Genomic DNA, 7,956 nt, shown 5'->3' with positions numbered 1-7,956 from the left:
AAGTATGGATCTAGCGGGCGTTGGAGTTCACAAGTCATGTCTCAAATAAAAGGTGTCATCCGAAGTCTAAGGGTCTGGGATATGCTTCTTATCTTGGATAAGATACATGGCTCGAAACCTATTTTGTTTGTGTCTTTTGAAGAAGTCCAGTATGGAACTTTAAGCTTTGGTTGTCATGTGATCTAAACTTGAAGTCTGAGTTTGATGTTAAACAATGACGGTTGTTGTATTTTGAAAATTATCTACGGATGAACATCTTGATTTATCATATAGTTGTTTGTTATGGTTGAATGCAATGATATTAAGCAAGTCACACTAAATCACGCTTCCGTAAAAGTCAGGGTGTGACATTTTATGCTAAGTTCGTGTCGTGTCAAAAATTCATACCCCTACCATTAAGATTAGATGATGATGATGATGATGATGACCTACTTATAAAACTTTCATTTAAACTTTTATGCATGAAAGCCATGCATCTATCTATCTAATAAAGCAAACAATTGGGGGACACATGTCACCCTCTGGTTGATGCCAACTAAGCAGCCACATAGGTAATGATGTTGCAAATCTCAAATTAGAGGACATGTGGCATTGCTCTAAGGCCAGGATTGAGAAGCTTCTCTAATACGCTATACTCTCTCTCTCTCTCTCTCTCTTTCTCATTCTCTCATTCTCTCAAAATCTATCATACACCCTCTGCGAAAGTCTGGTGTGAGTATTAGAGAATCGTATAATGGAAGTTTCTTTTATACCCTCTCTCTCTCAATCTTCGTTCTTTAGAGATCTAGGGTTTCTCCATCATCGATCATTCATCTGGTCGTGATAATCAAATGTTTCATTACCATGGTTCATATCACAATTCGCAAGCAATAAGGTTAGATTCTCCATTTTTTATTCATTTTTCAGTCGATAATCTTTATACGAACTGTAATAGATTATTCTTGAAACCCTTACGTTCATTTAACATGTATTGGTTCATCGATTAGGGTTTTTTAAAAAGCCCAAACTTTTTCATCTAATCGATCTGTTGTTTCTTCTTGAATATGATGTTTTTATTTTTTGAATCTGATTTCATTTTTATTGAATCTGATTTCCTTTTCCTTGAATCTGATTCTGGAAGCACACGACGACAACGAAGTCTTTGTTATGTGTGAACGCCGTAATCAACGTTGGTGATGGTGGTGCCGAGTGTTGACGTCACTGGACCCTAAATCACTACCAGAGGCTATATTTATTCGATTGGTAAGATTAAATGGTTTTTAGTTTTAATTTATGCTTTCGTTTGAATCAACTGTTAGATTTTCGGTTTTCGGTTTTCTAATTGGGGCTTATTTAAGGTCGTGATTACTTATATTGTGCGGGGTTTTGGTTCTTAGATTAGGGCTGAATGGATCTTGATTTAATAATATATATTTTCGACCTTATGATTTTTGTGTGCTAGGTGACTTATGGTCGGGTTCTTATTAACAAACACACTGACTAGAGCGAGTACATCGATGTTGATATCAACGATTGTTCAATCAGTGATGATGAAGGTAAGTTGTTCATTGCAACTTTTTGAATTGTATGACCTGGATCGGGATATTTTCAATTTCAGTGGCGTTTTCGTTTGATTTTGGAAATGATTGTAGGTTTTGAATCGTATCATACCAGCAAGAGAAGATGCAAAGTTTCTAGAAAAATTAAGAACAAGTACAGGTTCATTGATCAGGTAATTATTTTTTACAAAAAGTCAAGTCAAATGGTTAGTTGAGTTTATGACCCTTTAACGGGGTGCTACAAGTGTGCTAATGATCATATGACTACTTGAAAGCAAAAAAGTTGTGTAAAATGTGTGATCAGTTGAGAACCATAAGAAAGTGTGAAAGAAGTGTATAAATAATATTCCATCTTTCTCTTATTACTTCATATTTCAGTTTTATTAGCTATTAAAAAAGTTGTGTTTTTCAAGCAAATTACAAAGAAATTAGATGTTTTGTTTGCGGTGTTACAGTTTTGAAGAACGGATCAATAGCTATTTGAAGGTGATGTATGTTTTGTATCCATTTTTTCTCTTTCTTTTTTTTTTGGGCCTATGAAAAAAGAAATAATCTGATGTGCGAATTGGGTTTTTTGAATCCTTCAATCAACTATTAACCCTATTATTTAGTGTTTAATGATTTTGTTAGGATTGAAGAACCAGCTTTGTTTGTAGAGCGATTAAGAACAATGACGGGAAGGATCAAACGGTTTAATGAACAACAAGATAAACCCTCAAAGTCACAACCTGCTTTGTCTGATTTCTCTCCTCTTTGTTTCAACAGGTGTGTGTTTTTTTCACTTCAATTAGTCATGTTTTTAGTTTAATTTGATTAAATAAGGACTACTTGCAGGCTTGTGTCTTCAATTCTTATCTTTGTTAATGAGATGCGAGATGAGCAGATGAAAGTCTTGCAGTGGAAGTCAGTGGACCTCTGTAATCTTTTTCTGAGGACAACATAATTGGGTCTGTAATCCATCTGTTTAGTTATTAATATTTTGAATTTTTTTATAGTTACTTCTGATTTGTGATTTGTAGGCATGTTGTTCTGACTCATGAAGTTGTGAAGCTTTTTCCAAAGAATTGACTTATATCCGAGGTATATTGTTGATTTTGATATGTTATAGGGGTTTGATATATTTATATCCTTTTGGTTAATCACTTTCTTGGAGAGAGAAATGGCTCGAGAGAAGAGAGATCAGGGTAGAAGGAGACCGATGAGTTTCCGGTGGACCACCGGCGACTTATCCGACGAAAGACCAGGTAATGAGGTGATGTCGCACCTCCGATTGTCTCATGATCTAAATCTGTCCGAGTTATTCAATTGGAAGTGGATTTGAAATGATGTTATGTTTTCTGTGATTGACAAAACTTAATTTTGTAGTGTTAATACTTTGGATCTGGTAATTGTTTTTGGAATATAAGTTATTTGAAATCTCAGATTGTTAAGGGGGTAAATTTCAGCAATTTTTCATCTTGGCTTTGGTGTTGGTAACTGATCAGCTTCATAGCAAGAGTGGGAAGTTTGTTATTAAGTTAATTGAAATGAATGCCTTTAAATTTATGTTGAATTTGCTTAATTTTGATTCTGTATTGTTTGTTTAATTGGATGTTATAGCATTTCGAACAGGACATCAAATGGTGGGAGGCGAAGCAGATGGAATGTGACGAGGTATGACCCACATCGGCCAACCCGGCCCGGTCATTACCTATTATTTTATCATAAATAGATAATTATAAATGATTATTCTAGAACTTTCTATCTCCGCATGGAAGTTACACAACCAAATCTCCAACTTTTCGGGAAGATCATGCAAATCCCTAACTTATCGGAATCTATCCTAAGTTAGGAGAAACCCTAATGGTAAAACTATAAATAGAGGTAAACGTATAAGGTATAGATCATCTTGCTCTCATACAACTTTCTTTTTTAATCTTTACTTCCATAAACCGAGACTTATTCTCACGCCGGAGGGTGGTTACAGGAATATCCCCATTCCTGTAACAAGTCCTAACGGTGTTTCTGTTTTGCAGCTAACCGTTCGGGTCACTGATCATTGAAGTCCTAGCCAGTTACTACCGCATAGGTCAGTGTTTCTTCATTGGCGCCATCCGTGGGACCTATTCGGTAACAGTCAGATAGAACCCCATGGCAAGTGATCAGAACGTAGCAGTTACTCCAAATCAAGCGATGACAAGCAACAACCTGGTGTCGGGAACAAGCCCTGTTACTACCACACAGTTTTCCCCGGCCGTTACTAGGTCACTGGACCTGGAGTTGGAGGCGGAAGGACCACCGCCAGGTATTGGCAGCACCACCGCTGTCTCTTCCGGGACCGTGGTAACAGATCTGTTTCTTTACTTGCCCTCACAGTTGCAATCGAGGGGATCAGGGGTAACTAGCGGTAGCATGTTCACCTCAGCGACAACCACTGGTGCACAGTCTTCACGCCTTGGCTCCCTGCCTGTTATTACATCGGCAAGCCCCAGCACCATCATACCACAAACCAGCATGCCCCAATACTATCAACCTCTGGTTACCAGCTCGATGCCGCCGTTGTACTCTGCGGCGCTAACAGCGGCGTTGTCAACACCGCCTCACCAGCCGGTCGTCATGCCGGCCGGAATTATGAACGCCCCCGTCACACCAGGAAATCAAGTATATTTTCCCGGGTACTGTTACGCACCCCCATATGGATATTTACCCTCATACGGAGGCTCAACGTACCCACCTCAAGGAACCATGCAGGGCAACACTCAATCGCCATACGCGGCTTACATGCCGCCTTTGTGGGCTTTCCCAGCGTCACAACCAGTTTACACTCAGACTCCGCCGACGGCGGAACCCGTTTATGATAGAGGAAACGTGGTCAGACCCCGAGTCTCTCCAATAGGAAGTTCCAATCCCATGCCAGACATTGCTCTGGGTGTAAGCGCTCCTCCGGTACAACCTATAAATGTAGAAGAAGACGAACTCACCAGACCATACAAGCCGGTGGACTCGACTTTCCGGTCTAAGTTCACCAAAAGAATAGCCGAAGCTCCTATCAAGGAAAAACCCAAGATGCCTCAAACGGTAGGCTAATATGACGGCCTAGGCGACCCTGACGACCATATCAACTTATTCAAAAGTGCCGGTGAGGTAGCCTGTTGGTCCATGCCCCTATGGTGCAAAATGTTTGTGCAAACGCTAATAGGCGCGGCCCGAGTCTGGTGGGATAGTCTGCCTACTGGCGAGATAGACAGTTTTGAAGATTTAGAATCCAAATTTATCCTACAGTTCAGCCAGCAGCGCAGACACACGAAAGATAGAAACGAGCTCCTCCACATCCGCCGGCGAGACAATGAAACGGTGGAAAATTTTATTGTCAGGTTCAATAAGGAAAGCCTGGCAATCCCGGGCGTGACAAATGACTTAGCATGTGGAGCTTTCCTTCAAGGAGTAAACGATGATGAGTTGTTGAGGACACTTCATGGAAGGGATGGCGTGCCCCCCACAATCGACGAAATACTTCGAATAGCCAAAGTTTATGTCATACAAGAAAAGGCAGTGGCAACTAGTCACGCGGCCAATAGGAAAAAAGAAGCTCTAAAAAACTAGGAGGAAAGGGAGCACCGGGGATCTAGAGGTAAAGGCAGAGGAGACAGATACCAAAGGAATGATAAAGCGGACACGCGGTACGACAGACACCGAAACTCCTATTCAAGAAACGAGCCATCGAAACCTCGATCCGACTACCCCAACCTGAGCAAGACACTGGCAGAGATCTTAGCCTCGGAGAACCTCAAGTTCAACCCTCCAAAGCCGCTGAAAGATGATCCCAACAAAGATACGAGTAAATACTGTGAATACCACAAGGGGAGCGGTCATGACACCAACGACTGTTTTCAGCTAAAAAAACAGATCGAATATTTTGTAAAGGCGGGCAAATTGGCACACCTAGTAAGAGATATCAAGCGGGGCCCACCTGTCGTCAAGGAAGAAAACGATAAGGCGGCGGGCAAGAGGCCGCGGGAATTGAATATGGTACACGCGGATATGGGAAATGGGCAAAACGGAGCTTCTCCACGCTTGAACCCTGGATACTAGCAACAATGACTATAGAACCTCGTATGGAGGACTTACACCTCACAACTGATGCCCTAATTATATCCGCTGCAGTAGGAGATTACCGCATGAGGCGAATCCTGGTTGACACCGGAAGCTCAGAAGACATTATCTATGAGCATTGCTTCAACAGAATGCAACCGGAAGATAGAAAACTGCTTGAATCAGTACATGCTCCCATTAAAGGATTCATATGGGAAAAAGTTGACCCTATTGGTCAGATCACCTTCCCGGTAACATTTGGACAAGAACCCAGAGAAAGAACCATACTCCTAACTTTCCTTGTGGTCCGCGCTGAGTCATACCACAATGTGATTATTGGAAGGTTCACTCTGGGGAAATTGGACGCTATAGTTTCTACAGCACGAGGATTCATGAAGTTCCCTACCCCGCGGGGTATTGCAACAGTGTTCCGTGACAAGATTGGAGAGGTATTAAGCACCAAAAGATACCGCCAAGGGCCCACTGGGGCTACTGGCCCAGAAAGGTGGGTACTAAGCACACGCCATCCGGACCAAACGGTCACAATCGGAGACAACCTCTCTCCAGAAATTAAAAATGACCTGAAGCAATTGCTAAGAAGAAACGTTGATATCTTCGCCTTTGAACATTCTGACATGACAGGAATCCCCCGCGATAAGGCAGAGCATAAGCTAGCAACGCTCCCGGGCATTAAGCCAGTCGCACAAGGTAAGCGCAGTATGGCCCCAGATCGAAAGGCAACGGTTGTCAAAGAAGTACGAAAATTGGTGGAAGCTGGAATCCTCAGAGAAACACAATACCATACATGGGTATCCAACCCAGTAATGGTAAAAAAGCCAGACGGAACGTGGCGAATGTGCATTGATTTCAAAGATTTAAACAAAGCATGTCCCAAAGACGCATACCCACTGCCTGAAATTGATTTTAAGGTCGACTCCCTGGTGCCTTACAGGTATAAGTGTTTCCTAGACGCTTACAAAGGGTATCATCAGATCAAGATGTCCAAAGAAGATGAAGAAAAAACAGCGTTTCACACCAATGTGGGTATCTTCTGTTACACAAAGATGCCTTTCGGTTTACGAAATGTCGGAGCTACCTATCAGAGACTCATGGACAAAGTGTTCGAAACACAAATCGGTCGAAATTTGGAGGTCTACGTCGATGACCTTGTAATTAAAAGCAGGGAAGAAAAGCAAATGCTAGAAGACATCGAGGAAACTTTCCAAAAGCTTAGAGAGTACAACATCAAGCTCAACCCAAAGAAATGCTCTTTCGGGGTGGAAGAAGGGAAGTTTCTGGGGGTAGTTGTCACCCGGGACGGTTTTAAAGCTAATCTAGAAAAAGTGGCCGCCATAGCACGGATGCCTTCCCCAAGAACATTGAAGGAAGCTCAGGCTTTAAATGGACGGCTAGTGGCGATCCACAGATTCCTGGCAAGGCATGCTGAGAAATCTTTACCTTTCATTAAAACGTTGAAAGATTGCCTCAACAAGAAGAATTTCAAATGGACCAGCGAAGCGGAAGAAGCCTTGCAAGACATGAAGCGTTTCATAGAAAGATTACCCATGCTGACAGCACCAAGGCCTAATGAGGTGCTAAAGATGTATTTAGCGGCAGCTCACAACGCGGTAAGCGTTGTGCTAATGGTAGAACGAGATGGGAGACAAACGCCCATATATTACATCAGTCGGGTATTGGCTGGGCCCAAAACACGATATCCCACGCTGGAAAAGCTGGTCTTAGCGCTTGTACACGCCACGCGGCGATTGAGAAGATATTTCCAAGCACATTGCATACAGGTCCTGACCAACTACCCGCTATAACAAATCCTGCAAAAGCCAGAGATCTCTGGCAGACTGGCCAAGTGGGCAATTGAACTAGGCGCTTTGGATATTGAGTATCAAAAACGAATAGCAGTCAAGGGACAAGTAATCGCCGACTTTCTAGCTGAAATTCCCGAAGGAGAAGCTATTGTGGACCCCGTCATCCAGGACATCCCAGAATCCAGCACTGCCCGGCAAACCTGGAAACTATACACAGACGGGTCATCAAGTGGAAAAGGATCTGGAGCTGGTTTAATGCTGATAAGCCTAGACAAGATCAGGCTGATGTATGCCTTACGATTTGATTTCGAATGTTCTAACAATGAAGCAGAATATGAAGCACTACTAGCAGGCTTAAGAATGGCAAAATCTATGGGAGCAACAAGGGTAGATGCATATGTTGATTCGCTATTGGTCAACAATCAAGTAAACGAAACGTACGAAGCCAAAGATGAATCGATGGCAAAGTACCTGGCAAAAACGAAGGAACTTATAGCTTCCTTTGATAACGTCACACTCAACCA

General features: G+C 42.3%; 1 long non-coding RNA gene across 1 annotated transcript; it reads left to right on the top strand.

Annotated features, from left to right (window-relative positions):
• The first annotated feature begins 1,218 nt into the window (after window positions 1–1,218).
• Window positions 1,219–2,298, top strand: LOC118488475. Its single transcript, XR_004884954.1, has 3 exons — window positions 1,219–1,242; window positions 1,442–1,535; window positions 2,195–2,298. It is a non-coding gene; the product is annotated as an uncharacterized LOC118488475 (long non-coding RNA).
• The last annotated feature ends 5,658 nt before the right edge of the window (window positions 2,299–7,956 follow it).

The sequence above is a fragment of the Helianthus annuus genome, chromosome 16, assembly GCF_002127325.2.
Source record: "Helianthus annuus cultivar XRQ/B chromosome 16, HanXRQr2.0-SUNRISE, whole genome shotgun sequence".
NCBI classification, from domain to species: Eukaryota; Viridiplantae; Streptophyta; class Magnoliopsida; order Asterales; family Asteraceae; genus Helianthus; species Helianthus annuus.
The sequence above is the reverse complement of the archived record's forward strand: the minus strand, read 5'-3'. Positions and strand labels throughout refer to the sequence as shown.